Below are 20,618 nucleotides of genomic sequence, written 5' to 3'. Positions count from 1 at the left end.
AGAAGGTGGATGATTTGAAAGTGCGGCGTTGAGAAACATACACAGAGCATACAAGCAAACCTAGCACACAGTGGAACTCAGTAAACGTTTGTTGAATGCAGTTCATGATATGTTAATGACCTATTATTTCAGATTTCAATTTTTTTAAACTTCTACTTTTTTTTTTCCCTTTGGCCACCCTGCACAGCATGTGGGATGTGGTATCTTAGTTCCCCAACCAGGGATCGAACCTGCAACCCCTGCATTGGAAACGCAGTCTTAACCATTGGACCACCAGAGAAGTCCCCAGATTTCAAATTTTTGAGCCAATATAATATGTGCTCATTGTAAAAAAAATAAATAAATACTAAAATATACAAAGATAAAAATTAAAACTCAATCCCCTCTATCCCACATCTAGAGGTAACCACTTAACCATTACTGACAGTTTGAAGAATATCCTTCCAGATATTTTCATATATATATAATTTTTAAACAGAAGTTGATTCATAATTTTTTAAATATTTATTTATTTATTTTGGCTGCGCCAGGTCTTAGTTGCAGCATGCGGGATCTTCGTTGCAGCGTTAGGGCTTTTTCTTAGTTGCAGCATGCGGACCTCTTCTTAGTTGCGGCATGCATGAGGGATCTAGTTCCCCGACAAGGGATCGAACCCGGGGCCCCTGCAGTGGGAGCGTGGAGTCTTACACACTGGACTACCAGGGAAGTCCCTGATTCATAATGTATTCACCTCTACATCTTTTTTTAATTTACTGATATATGAAAGACATTTTTCTGCATCTGTACACGTGGATTGCTTTATTTGTTATAATGTCTGAATAATATTTGTCCATCTCTCTCGCACTACTACTCTCCCTTGACCAGGTGAGAAAATTAAAAAGAGAATTGTGGGAGTGGACATTTTATAAATGGTGCTGGGAAATTTGGACAATCATCTGGAAAAATACAAAATTAGATCTATTCTTCACACCTTATGCTAGAATAAATTCCAAATGGGTCAGAGGTTTAAATATAAAGTATAAAAACATGCAGAAGAAAATGTGTGTGAATGTATCTAATCTGAGACTGGGGAAATCTTCCCTAATCATGACGCAGAGTCCAGAAGCAGTAAGGCAAGAATGGATCAATTTGACTACATAATTTTTTTTTCTTAATGGTCACACAAAAGGAAAAAAAAAAGGGAAAGGGAAAAGGAAACCATAGATTTAAAAAGACACTTAAGGGCTTCCGTGGTGGCACAGTGGTTGCGGAGCGGCTGGGCCCGTGAGCCATGGCCGCTGAGCCTGCGCGTCCAGAGCCTGTGCTCCGCAACGGGAGAGGCCACAACAGTGAGAGGCCCGCGTACTGCAAAAAAAAAAAACAAAAAAAAGACACTTAAGAGATAAATCAATCAATATAATATATGGATTGTTTGCATACTATTTCCAACAAACCAAGTATAAACACACACATGCACACCCATGCAGAAGCATGCAGAAGAACACATGAGTTCATGTGTATGCACACATGTTTATAAGACAATCAGGGAAATTTGGAACACTGATCAAAGATTAGAAAGTAAGTAACTTTTATGTAATTTAATGATATAGTAGGTTATATTTTTTAAAGAACACATATCTTTTAAAGATACTCTGACAATATTTATAGATGAAACAATATGTCTGGGATTTGCTTCAAAATAATCCAGGGAGTAGGGTGGGAAGAAGTGGTTGGCAATATATATCAGATAGGAATGGCCATGGACTTAATCATTACTGAATTTGTGTAGTGAGCAAATGGTGGCTCACCAGACTATACTCTTCTTTTTTGTATTGTTTAAAATTCTTCACACTAACCATTAAAGGTTAAAATTTTTAAAGACTACTGATACAGTGATATAGTCAAGAAAGCTCTCTCCTGACTTTAGTCCTGACACTTGGCAAATACAAATTTCTTTGTATAATTAGAAATCATACATTGTCCATTATTCTGGTAATTTATGCATATAAATTACCAGTTAGATTTCAAGTCCTTGATATTAGGAATAGCATGTTTTGTTCATCATTTTTCTCCAGTGCCTAGCTAGGAGTAGGACTAGATGGGGAAGTGTTTCTCAAATTTTTCCATGTGCAGAGAGCTTAATGCTCACTCAGCACAAATGTGGACCACTGGTTTTAGGTAAAGCAAATAAAATCAGTATTAACTTTTATTAAAATTAAAATATTACTAAAATTAAGAGTATTAACACTGTATCAATGACAAGAATAATTGATAGAGAATAGTATTGGTAGACAAAATAAATGATAAAAAATTTATTAATAAATACTAACAATATTATATTATAAATGATAAATTTGATATGCTAAAAACATAAAAATAATTTTTTTATTTTTATGTTTCTTTATTGAATTATCGTTGATTTGCCATGCTGTGGTAGTTTCTGCTACACAGCAAAGTGATTCAGTTATACATATATACATATTCTTTTTCATACTCTTTTCCATTATGGTTTATCACAGGATACTGAATATGGTTCCCTGAGCTATACAGTAGGACCTTATTGTCTATCCATTCTATATATAATAGTTTGCATCTGCTAATCCCAGACTCCCACTTCATTCCCCCACCACCCTTCCCCTTGGCAACCACAAGTCTATTCTTGATGTCTGTGAATCTGTTTCTGTTTCATAGGTAGGTTCATTTGTGTCATATTTTAGATTCCACATATAAGTGATATCATATGGTATTTGTCTTTCTCTTTCTGACTTACTTCACTTAGTATGATAATCTCTAGCTCCATCCATGTTGCTGCAAATGGCATTATTTCATTCTTTTTAATGACTCAGTAGTATTCCATTGTATATATGTACCACATCTTCTTCATACATTCATCTGTTGATAGACATTTAGGTTGTTTCCATGTCTTGGCTATTGTAAATACTGCTGCTATGAACATAGGGGTGCATGTACCTTTTTAATTATAGTTTTGTCCAGTATATACCCAGGAGTGGGATTGCTGGATCATATAGCAACTCTAAAAAATAAAATATTTTAAATTAACGTGAATAGAAACGTTTCATCAGCTATAGAAATGGCACCCTTTGCAATCTTTCACCAACATCCCTCCATCTGGCTCAGTGTCCTATAGTTTGGGCCACAGGTCAGATTATACATCTTGTCTTTCCTCCTCATATGGTTTACCTTCCTCTGTATTTTTACTAAACACAGAGTTATCGAGCACAGAGTTCAGGTGGTCAGGAATGGCAGTAAATATTGGACACCTCTTTTATACAAGTTTGGAAAATCAAATAGAAAATGAAGTGGTTTCCCCTTTAGGTGGTAAAGGATATTTATGGCTTTAATGGAAATGATGGTTTCACAGGTGTATGCTTATCTTCAAACTCACAGATTTGTATACCTTAAATATATAGAGCTTTTTATGTGTCAATCATAGCTTCATAAAGTGGTTTTAAAATTTTTTAAATTAAATTAAATTTTTATCAGAACATGAAGTGGTTTCTCACTGAATACTATTTTCACTGCCCTGTTGAACGCTATGTTGACCAGCAATCACAATCAAAAGCCAAAGGGTAAATATTTCTGCTTGGAAGATGACTTTTTCACTCCTTTATTGACCATAGCTCTAGAAAGTATTGTTTCATGGTCTGCTGCAGTGCCCAAATGTGGATATGGATACATATATATATATGTGTGTGTATCTCCAACATTATATTGTGTTTTTCTTCATGTGTTTCTCTAACAAGAGAAGAAAACCATTAACTATTGGTAAACAAACTCCCAGCAATCAAACTCTTCACACAACAGTTCAGCTTAAGAAATCCTGCTATCTCGTCCTGAGAGTTCATCATAGAAATATTTTGCCTATAACATGAGAGTTTAGATCCCTGGTTTTCACTATTCAAGATACTGAGATTTATGAATTTAGGTGTAAATGGCATTATGAAAAAAAATTATTTTAATTTCATTCCCCATTTCAAAGACAAAAATGTACCATTCCCACATTCCAGAACAGTGCCCTCACTGGAGGAGAGCAGTGTCGCCCTAACTATGTGTTTCTCCTGTCAGCATGAAAAGATGTGCACACAGAGACCCCGATTTGTTCTTATGCATAATCTTCAATACTTCCTTCAATGCCAAATGAAGATTAAGAGTAAAAGTACAACTATTCTTTGTGAGAAAGCATTTCATTGTTTGACACACATGAGCCACCTCCTTGATTCATGTGACAAAGCTCTTTCTCATTGTAAATTATCTGGTGCTCCATCAATATTTTTCCCAATAACCCTACTTAAGTCTACATTACGCCCACAAAGTGTTATTGATTAAATTTTTAAAACTCTTTCTTCTTGCAACATGAAATCTCAGTGATAAACAAAATAAAAAGTCATCATGCAGTTCTTCACACATACATCTTGGTAACTCCCGCTCTGCCCCTGGAGTGGGCTGAAGGGTGGCCCCCGAAGATATCAGGCCCTAATCCCTGAAAACTGTGAATGTTACCTGGTAAAGTTTTTGAGATGTGATTAAATTAGGGATCTTGAGATGAGGCGATTATTCTGGGTAGTCCACTTGGGTCCTAAACTCCATCACATGTAATCTTATAAGAGGAAGGCAGACATAAAGTTGATCACACACAGAAGAAAAGGCTATGTGAGGACATATGATGAGAAAAACAACTTTTGTTTTTCTGAGTTGTTGCCTAGGCATTTTACAATATGATAACCCTGTGCACACCTAGATTATGGACATTTAGGTAAGGACTTGAGTTTAGGATTCCCGCCACAAGTTTCCATTTTACTTTTCCCACTTAGAGGTAAACACCAGAAAAGTCAGTGACCTCCACCCCAACCACCTTATAGGTAATAGGTCCTTGCTACCCTGCTTTCTACCTCCTGCTCGCTCAGGACCAGAGATGGGCTGCTCTCCCCCTGGCTCATTGCGTCCCCTTGCTTCTGAGATCTGTGATTCATCTTGTGACTCTACTTTCTTGATGTGGATGTGGGTTTCACTTCCCCAAAGTGGGAGCTGGGGTGCTTGTGGGTGGTTTGTGCCTCCACATTCAGTAGGTCCTAATCCACGTATTCATAAATTGGTACACCAGCTCCATCGCAGGACAGCAGCAGAGATTGGAGTGATGCAGTTAGAGGCCAAAGAAAGCATGAGTTGCTTGAAAATGATGCAAAAACATCAATGGTTTTAAGTCACAGACCAGCCACCACAAGCTGGAAGAGCCAAGAAATAGACCTCCCCTAATACCTCTGGAGGGAGTGTGACCCTGCCAAACCTTGATTTCAGCCCAGTAAAGCTGATTTTGGACTTCTGGTTTCCAGAACAGGTTGTTGTAATTTTTTGCAATGGCTCCAGGAAACGGAACCTCAGTGGCTATATCCATATGTAAAGTCAGGTGTCTCCCACAATTCCCAGGCAGTGGCAATGGTTCTTCCACGTTGTACACTGTTGATATTATTCGGCATCCAACATTGTCATAATACACTCAGCCTGTCAGCATCCCTTTCTGGCTCCTGCAGAACATCATGCTTGTCGTTAACTCTCAGGACGTTTTTCAAGCTCTTTAGCAATAGTGTACTTGTACATCTTTTTATTTGAAGAGTATTCCTCTGAATGGTTCCTCTATAGTTTTGATCCCTGTGATAAAATTTATCAATTTCATAAGAAAAGCTTTTTTTTGGCAGTTTTTTTTCGGGGGGAAGAAAACTTGGTTTATAAGAGGTCTTGTGCTTTGCAAGAAAATGATATGAAAGCTTCAATAGTTTTATGTCGCTGTGGGAAAAATTCTTAACAGACCATCTAGACTAGAGGCAAATGAATTAACAATTCATTGAAATTCAACTCTCAGATGTTCATCGTTCTACCTCCTTTTTGAAACCATCTTGTTTTACTTGTACAAAATCAATAAAATACAGATTCTATTTGTCCTAAATTACAGAGCTTCCCATCATTTTTGCCTGAAAACCTGTTCAAAAGTTTCTTTTGTAAACTTCATGTTTACTAACTTACTATGAATTGTAGCATTTATTGATTCATTTTTGGCCTCAAAATCCACTAAGAATGGTATAAACACTTGAAAATAACCTAGTAAATTTGAATATTTGTATCCAATCTGGCACAGCGGTTTCAAACCTAGATTTTTTAAAGAAACCTTTGAATCCACACGTGCACTGAGAGGCATGATCAAGAGTGTTCAAGCAGCATGTTTTGTAAAAGCAAGTCAACTGAAAGCAACAGAATGTCTACTAACAATAGAATGGATACATGAAAAATTGTGGTATATTCATAAGTTCATTCTGCTATATGAATATGTACAGCAGAGAAAACAGAATGAATCAGAGCTAAGTACATCAGCATGGGTGAAACTCAAAGTGTTGTGAATGAATCTCAAAATGTCCAGTGAGAATAGAACCACTATTGCTAATATTTTCAAATCTAAGAACAGTATTGGTTCTTTATTTTTCTTTACCCGTTGTAGGAACTGTGACTTGTCTGGAAATTTGATTATACTGTATTTTCAAAGAAAGTCCATGCAAACCAACCAGGCACCAGTAGAACTCAAAAGGTAACATTATTTTGGTAAACTCAACAAATTCCGGAGGCTATTCCTTAGGCAAGTAATTTGTACATCAAGAATCAGAAAGAGGGCGTTCAAGATGTCGAAGCGAGGATGTGGTGGGTCCTCTGGTGCAAAATTCCAGATTTCCTTGGGTCTTCCGGTTGGAGCCGTGATCAATTGTGCTGACAACACAGGAGCCAAAAATCTGTATATCATCTCTGTGAAGGGGATCAAGGGACGACTGAGTAGACTTCCTGCTGCTGGTGTGAGTGACATGATGATGGCCACAGTCAAGAAAGGCAAACCAGAGCTCAGAAAGAAGGTACATCCAGCAGTGGTAATTCGACAAGGAAAGTGATACCGGAGAAAAGGTGGTGTGTTTCTTTATTTTGAAGATAATGCGGGGGTCATAGTAAACAATAAAGGCGAGATGAAAGGTTCTGCCATCACAGGACCAGTTGCAAGGGAATGTGCAGACTTGTGGCCCAGGATTACATCCGATGCTGGCAGCATTGCATGACTCTTCGGTGCATTTGTAAAAGAAAAAAAAATAATAATAAAAATTATTTGCTCCAAAAAAGAAAAAAAAGAATCAGAAAGAATGTCATCATTTCTCAGAAGTGATCTCACATTAACACAATTTGCAGACTGGTGAGTCAATCAGAATATCAGTTTATTAATTTATAATGAGTAACATTACCACACTGACCAAAATACTCAAGCGTGTAAAACACGTGAATCAGAACACAAGTCATCAGATGGTTTCTTGATGTGTATTCAATAAGAACATGGACGCTTAAATGTATATTCAGATGTTTAATGGCATCTCAATGAGAGTTCACCTTCCAAAGGAACTAGGAAAGTCAATATACTGGAGAAGGCAGATCCTCCTTGAATGCAGATTGAAGGAGTACTATAATTTATCTATGCTCTAAGCCTATGCTTCTGGAGTTCAAGCACACCTGAGGACACTCCTGCAGCACAATGCCTGGCACAAAGAACACCTGCAATAAATACATGGCAAAGGGGGACTTCCCTGACAGTCCATTGGTTAAGACTCCATGCTTCCATCGCAAGGGGTGAGGGTTCGATCCCTGGTCAGAGAACCAGGATTCTGCACGCCACGTGGTGCAGCAAAAAACAAAAAAATTACATCACATTATATATGACGTAAAACGTTTGCTGTTTGCTTCTTTTTCCCCCTACTCAATAATTCAGCAAATATCTATAAAATTGTCTCCTGAACACAAAGTACTGCTGGGAGATGAAGAGTATACAGATGAGAAAGACACTACCCCTGCCATTATATAATAACCAGCAAGTGGTTTTACAAAGCACTTTCACAGTTACCTCATTTGAACCTTGCAAGATCTTGCAATATTCTTGTCATCCTTTTCTTATGAATGAGGAAATCAAGCCTCAAGTTATTTAAATAACTTGCCTATGGTCATTCAACTAGTAATGGTAGAGCCTGGATTTGCACCCAAGTCTTTTGACTAATATATATACGTGCTACATATATATATATCAAAGAAACAGAGAAGGAAATAAGATTACTCAAAGCCAACAAACATAGTCTATCTTCCTAGAGCATCAAATAAAAGCAAGTGCAAATAATATTTAAAATATTATATATGCACACATATTATATTATATTACATTATTTATATTGTATTATATTGTATTATATTATACTCAGTGCTAACTATGGAGAACGAAAAATTCTATGCACATTTCTGGTAAAACACTAAGCCAAAGTGAAAATGTTTGATTGGCTTCTGTGCCTCCTTTCCTTCAGCAGTATGAATCACTTTATTCTGCCCTGCTCTCTAGGTTCACCATTTCCCTTCTCTTTCTTAATATAGTGAACCAAGTTGACTGGATTTATGCCCTGGAAGGAGGTTGACACAGTCAGTGGCTCAGTGCACAAGTTCTAGATCTAGATCTAGACCTCCTAAGGCGGCATCCCGTTTCCACCACTGTTTAGCTGTGTGACTGTGTTTGTGCCTTAATTTCCTAATCTATAAAATAGAGATGAGAATAGTACCTACCTCACAGTGTTGTTGAGTTAATACATATAGAACAGCATTTAGACAAGTGCTCCTATAAATGTTGACAATTCTTTTTCAAAATAGCAGTGACATCCATTTGTCCTACCTCCTTGAAACTGTGCCCTAACAACCTTGATAATGAAGAACGCCATGGTAATAATAACCTTGTGCTCAGTGCCTGTGATGTATGAGCGCTATCCAAGAGGCTTTGGATACAATACCTCATTTAACTGTTATAATAAATTCTCTGCTGTATTCATTTGCATACAAAATCTGAAAATAAGGAAACTAAGATTTAGAGAATTTAAGAAAGTTGCCCAAGATTACACAAGTAGTAAATTATGGAGCCAAGATTTGGAATGGATTCTTTCCAACGGTAGAGCCTGCGTTTTTCCCCTTGGATAGAGCTTGGGGTATCCTCCAACTGTTTGCTTAAATGTTTACAAACAAACAATCTTATGGTGTATTCCACAGATAGGTAATCCCACCTAGCATGAATTTTTCTATTCAATTTTCTGAGCACACCTCATTTCCCATAGTTTCAGATTTGCAGATAGAGGGCCTACCTTACTGCAGCCTTCTTGCATTCGGTTAGAGACCACAGAAAGAGAGAGAGAGAGAACATCAAAATGAGCCTTCAGAAACAAATTTATTTCATTGAAAGAGGTCCATTTTCCTAGAAGAAAGTAGAACTGCCTGTGCCTGAAGCCCCTGGGTTGTAAGCAAGCTAAAAATGTCAAAGATTTAAAAAAAGAAAGCCTTGGCAAAAACCTCATCAATCAAGCAATGAGGGCTTACTAGTAAGTTCCGTGACACTGAGAATCAGATTGAGAATTATTCATCAAAGAAGCCACTGTCAGTCCCTCACATTTAGTATTCAGATTCACAATTTTCCTGTGCATGCCGTAGTTTAATGATCAGGGACGAAAAGTGACCTGAAGAACCCAGCATGTATTTTCTGTTTCTTTGTCACAGACACTAACCTGTCCTCAAGGTCTCCACAGAGCCATCCACCCAGAGGGGAGCTTGGTCTTCACAGAATCTGCACTACCTCAGAGCCCTGCTGACTAGTCAAGAAACTTAGGGAAATGCTGTTGAGTGAAAAAAACATGGAGGGGCAGGTGCAGAGCGGGCACAGCTGTGCTCCCTGATGAGTCCCCAGGGTCTAAAATGGTCAGCTAGGGGACTTCCCTGATGGCCCAGTGGTTAAGACTCCAGCTTCTGCTACAAGGGACGTGGGTTCTACCCCTGGTCGGGGAACTAAGATCCCACATGCCACACAGCATGGCCAAAAAATTTTAAAATAATAAAATAAAATAAAATGGTCGGCCAGGTATCATGTCTCTGCTTTGAAAAAATATTAGGGAACCCAACAAATTTAATTTAATTTAATTTAAAATTTGATGACCAGAGCCTTTAAAAAGCATTTCTCCGTAGAGTCTCCATTTGGTCCCACAAACTTGAAGGCAGATACTGTTTTCCCCATGTTCTAAATGAAGTGACTGAGGCTCTGTCCGGGATGATGAAGCAGTAAAGGAGGCAGCTGGGGTCTGAGCCCAGCTGAATGTTTCTGAAACCCCTCCTGTTACTGCCCTGGGCTCAAGTACATCCAATGCCCATCCTGAGCTCCAGCTATATGCCGGGCACTGTTCTGGGTGCTCAGAGAAATGGAGACAGGACATAGTCCCTGAGAGATGGGACAAATAATCAGGCATGTCAAATCCTCCGCAGTGGTTGTCAGCAAGGCATTCTACCATGGGGCGAGGCAGTGACACCGAAGCTGGGGCCTGAGAAATGACCAGAAATTGGTCAGACAAAGGGAGTGTTCCATGAAGGCTTTGAGCCCAAAACCTCAACCTGAGCAGTCTCCAATCTGACAGCCAAATAGTGTTCCCCTCCTATTTAGGGCTCCTGCGATTCATCTACTTCGCATTTTCACACGGCTGGGCAAATACTTTTTAAAGAACCATTTTTTCTAGGAAAAAAAAAATATATATATAATACACACATAGTATGTGTATGTATATATGTATATGTGTGTGAATGTGTATTTACATAAATATTCATATATATGTGTGTCTATATACATGTAGAAATAGAGATATAGATCTAGATACAGATAAACTACATACAGAAGGACAAAAAAGCCATTAAATTCATTGAGTACTATTTTTCTATGTGGAACTTTAACTAGTTTTTTCAGTTATTCAGTTATTTAAGAAACACTTAAATGTATTTAATGAGCATCTATATATGTCGAGCATTGTGCTAGGCAGTGAGGATACAGCAACAAATAAGATCCTGTTCTCAAGGTACTTACATTCTACTGGGGGAAGCAGATACAAGTAAACCTAAATAAGCAAGATACTTACAAATTACAATAAATACTAGAAAGTAAATAAAGGGATGAGAAAGAGGAAAACATCGGGGGCCACCTTAGGTAGAATGTCAGAGTAGACTTCTCTGAGGAGGTGATGTCTGAACTGAGACCTCGCAATTTCAAGAGCACTCCAGGTGGATGGGACAACAAGGACACGGGTCTAAAGGCAGAAAAGAGCTCGATGTGTTAATGCTCCGGTCTTCAACCTTGGCTGCCCCTTTGATTACCCTGGAGAACTTCCTAAAACTACAGATGCCCAGGCTTCACTCAAGTGCTAGGCATTTTTTAAGTGCTCCAGCTGATTTTAAAGTGCCATTAGATTGAGTATCACTGAAGTAAAGGATCAGAAAGGAAGCCAGTGTGACTGATGCACAGTGAATAAGGGGAATTGAGGTTGGATAAATACACAGGTGCAAGTCTGTGCAGGACCTTGCATGCCTTGGGAAGGAATGTGAATTTTATTCTAGGTGTGAGGGGAAAGTATAGGAGCATTTTTCAGGGGCATGTCATTAAGTGATTCACATTTCTATAAGATCACTCTGATTACAGAGTGGAGGAGCATGGAGAGTAGGGGCAAGAGTGGGAGGAGGACCAATGTAGAGACCATCACAGTTGTTTGGATGAGAAGTGATGGTGGCTTAGATTGGGGAGGGGGCAGTAGAGATGGGAAGAAGTGGATGGGCTTAGGTTAACTACCTGGAGTTAGTTCAGACTTCACAGGTTTAAGGCACGGTCCTCTACAAGGCTCCTTTCACTTCAGACACCAGCCACGAGCTCCAGGGTTCTCAAGCCACCTGCACTTCTCACCAACGGGCTGCCTATTTGAGGGTTCCATTACACTTCAGGCTCAATAATTTCCTAGAACAACTCACAGAACTCAGGAAAATATTATCCTTAACAATTTTATTATATAGGATACAAATTAAGACCAGCCAAATGAAGAGACACGTAAGGTGAGGTCTGGGAGAATCCCAAACGTGAAGTTTCTGCATCCTCAGTACGTGTCACCCTCCTGGCACATCAATGTGTATCACAAATCAGGAAGCTCACCCAAGCCCTAGGGCCCAGAATTTTTACTGTGTTTTCATTATATAGTGATGATCAATTGAATCATTGACCACAGAACAGAATTTAATCTCCAGCTCCAGACTCCAACCCTCAAATCACATGGATGGCCTTCCTGGCATGGCTAGCTCCTGTCCTGAGTCATCTCATTAGCATAAACTCAGGTGTGGTCTAAGGGGCCCACCATGATTAACAAAGACATTCCTATCACGTGGGAGATTGTAAGGGTAGAGAGTCCCTCCCAGGAATGGAGACAAAGACCAGACAGTTCTTCATCACTGCTCTGGAACCACTTACTGAGCTAGAGGAGCATAGGCCTGGTGAAGGTTGTGGTCTGGAATCAGAAGTGTGGTTTTGCATGTGTGAACTTTAGATTCCTATTAGACAGTCACATGGAGTTGTCAAGTAGGTAGTTCAATGGATGAGAATGGCCTCAGGGGTGAGATCTGGGCTGTGGATGTAAATTTTACAGTCATCAGTACATTAATGGTACTTGAAACCAGCAGACAGGGTGAAATCAATTAGCAAGTTGGCATTAATAGAGAAGATGGTCCAGGTCCAAGCCCCAAAGCAAACCAGTTTAGAGTTATTGCCACCTACAACTCTGTTTTTCCTGCTGTCTCACCTTTATTTGCTCAGACAGCAAAAAATGAAAGTTTATCCCAATTGAGACAAGTCCCATCTTTTATACAGTACGTACAACCTCTTCAAAAGTCACGTGTCACAGGAGCAAAGCTAGATGATTTCCACAGTGAGCACTGGGCTCAAGCAGGTGAGGTCTATTCTAAAACAGACAGTAAAATAAAATGAAAAGCAGTAATCCAGAATATTTGAAATAACATTTGGGATAAACCAAGACATGTTCCTTTCACCAATGTGAAAGTATGAAAGGATTTAAAAAAAGAGATGAGTTTGTAATTTCAACAAAAAATGAGTTTATAATTTCTTTTTACTGATAACATTCACTTTCCATGCAATAACTGTGACTAAAATGGTTACACTGTTTGAACTTTTTTTCAAAAAAGAAAAAGTTGCTTATTCCTTATTGAAAAGGAATTTCAAAGTTGAATTGATTTTTTCAACTTTTAAAAGTTAACATAAAACTACTGGAAATCCAATAGATGAATTACCCTTGAGAGCAGTGCCAACTTAGGACCAGAATCATCAGGGTTATAAGATCTTCATCCAAAACCATCCCAAGGGTGGTAATAATAATTAATAATGAAAAGAGCAGTCAACATTCATAGAGTTCTTAATATATGCCAACCCTGAGATAAGTATTTCACGGACATGATTCTATCCAATAATATTTTTAATATGTATTGAATGCATGCATTTAATTTTTATTTAATAATTTTTGTTAAACAATAACCCTGAGAAATAGGAATTGTTACTATCCCATTTTACAAGTGAGGAAGCTGAGGCTTAAAGAGATAGAGTAACTTGCTTCTCTACAAGCCACAGTTGTTTAACCAAGGTAACAAGGCCACAGTTCGTAAGCCCCAAAGCCAAGATACTAACCTAGTTCTGTCTGAAGATGAAGCTATAAGAGGTCCAAGAGTTAAAGGAGAGATAGAGAGCCACTGATGCCCTTAACCATGTCTTGGCTGTATGACTGCCTCACTGATGTGTGTTTTTTCTGATTAGAAGTGATTTAGTACCATGTGCAGATGCTGGCAATGCCAATATAACGAAATGTCTAGACCTCAAAACATCAGATTATCTACAAAAACTATTATGCATTCATCATGTATTATTTGTTGTTATATAAATACATCATAAATACAAATAGATAGTATTTACTTATTAATATAAATGAATGATTTCTTTATCATTGCTATAGTAATAAAAACTATCATGCATTAAGTGCTTTCTATGCCTCAGGCTCTTTACAAATATTTTTATTTAATCTTCATAGCACTCAGCATGATAGATCTGATAATCCCCTACAGAGAGCCAGAAGATTTAAAATTTGTCCAAGGTCACCCAGTGACAGGGTTGGGATGTCTGGGTGCACGTTCTCTCCCACATAAAGAACTAAGGGTAGCAGTCCCTTAGCTCCAGGCATTGTTCAGAAGTATCTGTTTATCACTGATGTCGGTCTTTGCCATCTGCATTCCCACTTAGCTGCAGGTAATAAAGATCTCCCATCTATTTTATTAAACTGAATATATTAACATTATTTGAACAGCCATTACCGCTCAGTGCTCTGATACAGAGATAGCCTCAGTGATTACTGACATGCATAGAGTTCTTTGCCTCCATGCTAAACCATGTCACCCTGACGTGCTTTTGTACATTTAATTTTTTGAAACTCATGTGTCTGTTTTTATCATTTTTCTGCCTCCTTCCTCACTGCTAGGCTGTAAGCTGCCACGCACATCTTGCTGATGTTCTTCCACCTGCTTCTAGAGCAGAACTACTGACATTTTGTGCCTGATAGTTCTTTGTTTGGGTAGGGGCTGTCTTGTGTATTTTAGCATATTTTTCAGCATCCCTGGCCTCTATCTTCTAATGCCAATAACATCTCTCCTTTCCTCCCCAGTCATGACAATCAAAAATCTCTCCAAAATATACAAACAGCTCATAAAACTCAATATCAAAAAAAAAAAAAAAAAAAGCAGTCCAATCCAAAACTGGACACGGGATGTTTCCATGTCTTGGCATCAAAAAACAATTGGCTTAAGAAGACGCGGTACATATATACAAAGGAATATTACTCAGCCATATAAAAGAATGAAATAATGCCATCTGCAGCAACACGGATGGACTTAGAGACTGTCATACAGAGTGCAGTAAGACAGAAAGAGAATAACAAATATCATATATTAACACATATATGTGGAATCTGAAAAAATTGGTATAGAAGATATTATTTACAATCAGAAATACAGCCACAGACGTGGAGAACAGACGTATGGACACCAAGCAGGAAAGGGGGGTGGGATGAATTGGGAGATTGGGATTGACATATATATACTATTGATACTATGTATAAAATAGATAACTAATGAGAACCTACTGTATAGAACAGGGAGCTCTATTCAATGCTCTGTGGTGACCTAACTGGGAAGGAAATCCAAAAAAGAGGGGATATATGTATACATATAGCTGATTCACTTTGCTGTACAGTAGAAACTAACACAACATTGTAAAGCAGCTATACTCCAATAAAACTTTTTTAAAAAGATGTGGTATATACAATGGAATATTACTCAGCCATAAAATAGAATGAAATATTATCATTTGCAGCAACATGGGTGGACCTAGAGAATATTATTCTCAATGAAGTAATCAGACAGAGAAAGACAAATACTATATGATATCACTTATATGTGGAATCTAAAGAATAATATAAATGAATCTATATACAAAACAGAAACAGACTCACAGACATAGAAAACAAACCCATGGTTACGAAAAGGGAAAGGAAGGGGGGGGAGGATAAATTAGGAGTATTGTATTAACAGGTACAAACTACTACACATAAAATAGATAAGTAACAGGGATTTATTGTATAGCACAGGGAATTATATTCAATACCTTATAATAAACTATAATGGAATGTAACCTGAAAAAAAAACTGAATCGCTATGCTGTACACCTGAACTAACACAATATTGTAAATCGACTATACTTCAGTTTAAATAAATGTCTCCAGACATTGTCAAATGTCACCTGGTGGAGGGAGAGGCAAAATCACCCCCAGTTAAGAACCACTTTTTAGGCATGTACATACACAAACACACACACACTCACACACCTATACCTCTAATGTGTTTCACAATGCTGTTTAAAGGAGGAAACAGCCAGCCAGGCTTTCTAGACAAAAACACAAAGTTAAATTAGATAAACTCAAGTAGTGTTGTGAGGAAACCACTCTGAGTACAATGTGTGAACTTTAGCGCATGAAGCCTGTAACATGTTTTTTGCTCAGAGGCCTGTTTTCTTTTTTATATATTTTATATTTCCAGCGTATCCTTCTGAAGAGCTGACGTCCTCAGATAAGTGACCGTATAAAAGAAAGTTTACTACGTATGCCACTATGGTGATCGCCCATGCTTCTACCATATTACTTGAATAGTCAGTCTGCAAAGCAAGTAATTATCTCTAAATCTCCACTTCTCCTACAACTGAAAAGTCCTATAACGTTTCCATTGTCCCTGAATCAATACTTCTGTTAATTAAAAAAAAAACTAGTTCAAATGTTACTGTCAAGTTTATTGTTCCTTCTCACGTATTAGCCCACCCACTTGTAAGAACTACCTGATATAACACTTCATTGATTCTTCTTTGCACAGATATTTCTACCTGTTCGAATTCGGACTCTCAGGTAGACTCGCTCTGAGAATGTCTGTGAGGCAAACAGCATGACGGTCTCCATCATTTTGAAACTTGCTGCCGATGTCCATTTTCCCCTGCTGACAGCAGCATTCCAAAAGAATCAATTTCTTTCTCATAAGAACTTGGTCAATTTTTTCCTGCTCTTCAGATGTCATCTTGTCAAAAAATGAAACCACTGGGAGTCATTTCTATATGCAGTTCTTTGCACTATTTAGCTGTCTGGGGTTATTGACTGGAAAATAAATCCTTATCGATGGTACTGATGGAATGGCTGGGTCATAAGATGCCCGCGTTTTCAACTTTAAGATATGATACCATTTTGTTCTCCAAATGGCTGAACCCATTAGAAATTCCAGCAGCAGCGTTTTAGAGGTGTAGCTACTTCTTACACAAAGGGGTGTTTAGTTTTACTAATAACCTTTAGAAGTACACATTACACTTGACGTTCTTTGCAATCCACGGAAGATTTTTACCCATCCAAAGAATTTGCTGACAGATACATGTGCTTCCGCATGCTCTCTGACCACTCTGCTCAGGGGATGTCACATCTGTCAATCAATGGCTTGCATAAGTTCAAGACCGGAGCTCCAGGACGACTGATGTGAATCTCGACCTCCTCCCTGAGTTAACTCCAAATGACCTGTCTTTTTTGCCATTCATTGCTAGCTGGAAAATGACTGATGAGATTAAATACTGGATTTTTCCAGAATCCAGAATCATGTACCTGAGTCATGAGTATAACTGTGGTAGAGAATTGGGTGACCCTGAAAGATGTGTGATCCCCCTCTGGAGTGCAGGGTTTTTGTGGGGACGTGTCTGTCCAGGAGGAGCAGAAGTGATGTTGTCTCCTGCAGGTTAAAGTGATTCAGACACACACGTGACTTCCACCCAATCCCTCTCCCCAAGCCATCCGCTGAACGAAAAGAACTCTGGGCACCTGGTGGAGATGGAAGGAACCAGGACCCTGAATGACCACATGGGAAGCTTTCCAACCAGTTTGGACTGGGAACTGAGAAATAGATTTTTATTGTGTTAATCCACTGAAAATCAGTGTTAATCTGTTGCAGGAGCCAATATCACCCAAATTAATACGGAAACCATACGCAGCTAAAGGAGACTTCATGTATGGACAAATTTGTATTTGCCCTTTTAATAAAAGAAGTATACATATTTGTAGTTCTCAAGCGCACAGATGCAGGAGGCAAGGGACAAAAGCCAGCACCTACTCCTTGTATTTATCCAAAGGAGTTGAAAGCGTGTCTACACAAAAACCTGCACATGGATGTTTATAGCAGCAGCTTCATTCATAATTGCCAAAACTCGGAAGCAACCCAGATGTCCTTCAGCAGGTGACTAGATAGATAAACTGTGGTACAACCAGACAATGGAATATAATTCAGCACTAAAAGAAAGAAACTATCAGCCATGAAAACCATGGAGGAAACTTAAATGCATGTTACTAAGTGAACGAAGCCAATCTGAAAATGATACATACGGCATGATTCCAACTATGTGACATCCTAGAAAAGATAACTATGGAGACATTAAAAAGATCAGTGGTTGTCAGGGGCTGAGGTGGGGGAAGGGATGAAAGGCAGAGCACAGAGGATTTTTAGGGCAGAGAAACTACTCTGTATGATACTGTAATGGTAGATACATGTCATTATACATGTGTCCAAACCCATAGAACATACAACAGCAAGAGTGAACCCTAATGTAACCTATGGACTTTGAGTGATTATAATGTGTCAAAGTAGGTTCATCATTTGTAACAAATGTACCACTCTGAAGGGGAATGTTGATAATAGGGAAGCTGTACATCTGTGGCGGCCAGGGGCATATGGGAAATCTCTGTACCTTCCTCTCAGTTGTGCTGCAAACTAAAACTGCTCTAAAAAATGAAGTCTATTTAAAAATACGAACTAGAGGGGGAAAAGTCAGCCCCTTTGGATTTGCTCTTAACCCCTCTTGGATCCAAGGCCTTTGGATCGTGAGAGCAGTAAAGTCACTGGTCCAGTGCTGAACACCCAGTAGTACACATCAAATGCCAGTTTCCCTCATCTCCTCAGTTCTTAATTGCTAACAGAATGATGGATGCTACCCAGATACTGGACATCGTGGAGGCATTATCCAATGGGAAGAATATAGCCACCTACCACTTAATCAAAAGTGAAAACAGAAAAAGGAAGCCTACAGGAGGAGAAGGCACAGAAAATTTTCTTGGCCACAAGTAGGCAGAAACACCATCTGCTCTTGTATGATTCTGCTGTTGCTTTTAGGGTGTGGTTACTGTAAGACCTTAATATTGATTTGCTCGTTTTAGAATCATTTTAAGGAAGTAAAGCCTAGCTTACAATATGCTTTTACATCACCTTATGGATTTTACTTTGTGTTTATCATTTTAAAAATAGTTTTGATAATACAACTTTTCGAATGTTTCCAAAAGCAATCCTTAGAGAGATGCTGCACTACTCCCCTACTTTTTCCTTCAATTGAAGGCTCTATTCCTGACCAATATGCCAGTAGTATAGGGTGTGGTTTTTTTTAATCTTTATTATTTTTTTACTATGTGCAAAATCATGCATACGCTTTATAAAAATAAATTCAGATAGTAAAGAAATGTGAAAGAAAAATAGACAAAATGGGATCATGTTATATGTTTAGTTTGGCAACTTGTTTCCTGGATTAAACTGTTTGTCTTGGGCATCTCTTCATGGACATCCTTCCCATGACAAGCACCCTCAGTACATTTAAAGACCTGAGATCTCACTTTAGAGACAGGAGTTAACTGATGTTAATTCAGGATTCCTTTATCCCTGTCTGCCTTATCATCCCAGCCCACTTCACATGAGTGTGGGCAGAAACAGCCAGGTCCAAGGAACTCATCTGGGCAGGGATGTAGCCAAAGAGGGAAGAGTTTTACAATTTTGATCATGGCTAGCTCTCCTACAAGGGACTCTTTGTAGCAGGAGTCTACAAGTCAGCGTTGCCAGGGATGAGATGCTAATTACTTGAGCATGACAGTAGCAGACCACATGGCAAGAAGCCGTCTACCATAGAGCTTCTGGATGTGTCACTCTAAGATCAGAGACTTAAACTAGGCAGCAAGGCTGAGCCCCAGCCACGGACAGGATGTACAGGTTTGAGGGTCCCCTCTGCACACACAATGGTCTTACAGCTTTTGTCCATCACAAGAAGTACTTAAATAGAGGCGATCTCTCCAGGAAGGTGAAATGGAATACAGCAGCTGCTCTCAGGTCACTGTATTTCCTGGAGGTACCTGCTTCATTCCCTAAGATCGCTGGGCATTGGCCAGGAGGATGTCAGTCACCCTGTGGCCAGATTGCCTGTTTCAACAGTGACACTGTGTGGCAAGACCGGCAACAACAACCAAAAATCCTGGCTAAAGATGATAAGTATCCAGGAATCATGGAGTATCCCTGGCGAGATGAGGAGAGAGGATAGCAGGAAAAGAAAAAAATACATTCTCACTGGAGGCGTTATGGGATAATGGATGACTTATGTTAAATATTAAAATAAATGATACATCTCAAGCTGATGGATAAGAAGAACAATAACAAAGGCAGCTGCCTTTGGCTATATATCCTCTGTGGTTCAGGCATGTGAGGTTCTTTGAATGTCATCTCACCTACTCTTCACAGCAAAACTTATATAAGATGTGTACTTATTTTCATTATTTGGAGGAACCGTAAAGTTAGAAAAGTTAAGGAACTTGCCCAAGTTTACACTTGCCAAGATGTGCCAAATTGGCTATTCAAACCTAAAACACTCTACTCCCCGATCCAGGTCCTCTTCATGATTCCAGAGAATATGGGGGAAATGAAAGTCACCGATGCCCTCCAAAGGGAAGGGAGGAGTCTCTCATTACTTTCTCTGACCCATGTAGGTGTGGAGGGGTCAGGAAAGACCTAAGAGATTCCACCAACCCAAGGAAAGCATCCCTACCAACTGAGAATCTCAGTTTCAGACATTATCATCTCCAGCCCAAACCTTACAAAATATCTATGCATTTTTCACCTCCAATTTCTCATTGATTCTCGTAAAAATTGATGCAAAATGTATCAATAAATAGTACTCTTTTTACTATTCTATGTCATACTGATTTTCTGGGCACAATGCCCAACTTTGTTTAATTTATCTTTATTAATTAAGCTAGAGCTTTGTAAAGTATGGTTGTTTTATTAAATTG

The 20,618-nt window shown here is 38.8% G+C and overlaps 1 pseudogene; it reads left to right on the top strand.

The window, feature by feature from the left end:
* The first annotated feature begins 6,665 nt into the window (after positions 1-6,665).
* LOC112404731 (60S ribosomal protein L23-like) lies at positions 6,666-7,088 on the top strand (annotated as a pseudogene).
* The last annotated feature ends 13,530 nt before the right edge of the window (positions 7,089-20,618 follow it).

The sequence above is a fragment of the Neophocaena asiaeorientalis genome, unplaced genomic scaffold, assembly GCF_003031525.2.
Source record: "Neophocaena asiaeorientalis asiaeorientalis breed wild unplaced genomic scaffold, Neophocaena_asiaeorientalis_V1.1 scaffold109, whole genome shotgun sequence".
NCBI classification, from domain to species: domain Eukaryota; kingdom Metazoa; phylum Chordata; class Mammalia; order Artiodactyla; family Phocoenidae; genus Neophocaena; species Neophocaena asiaeorientalis.
This window is presented reverse-complemented; position numbering and strand designations above follow the sequence as displayed.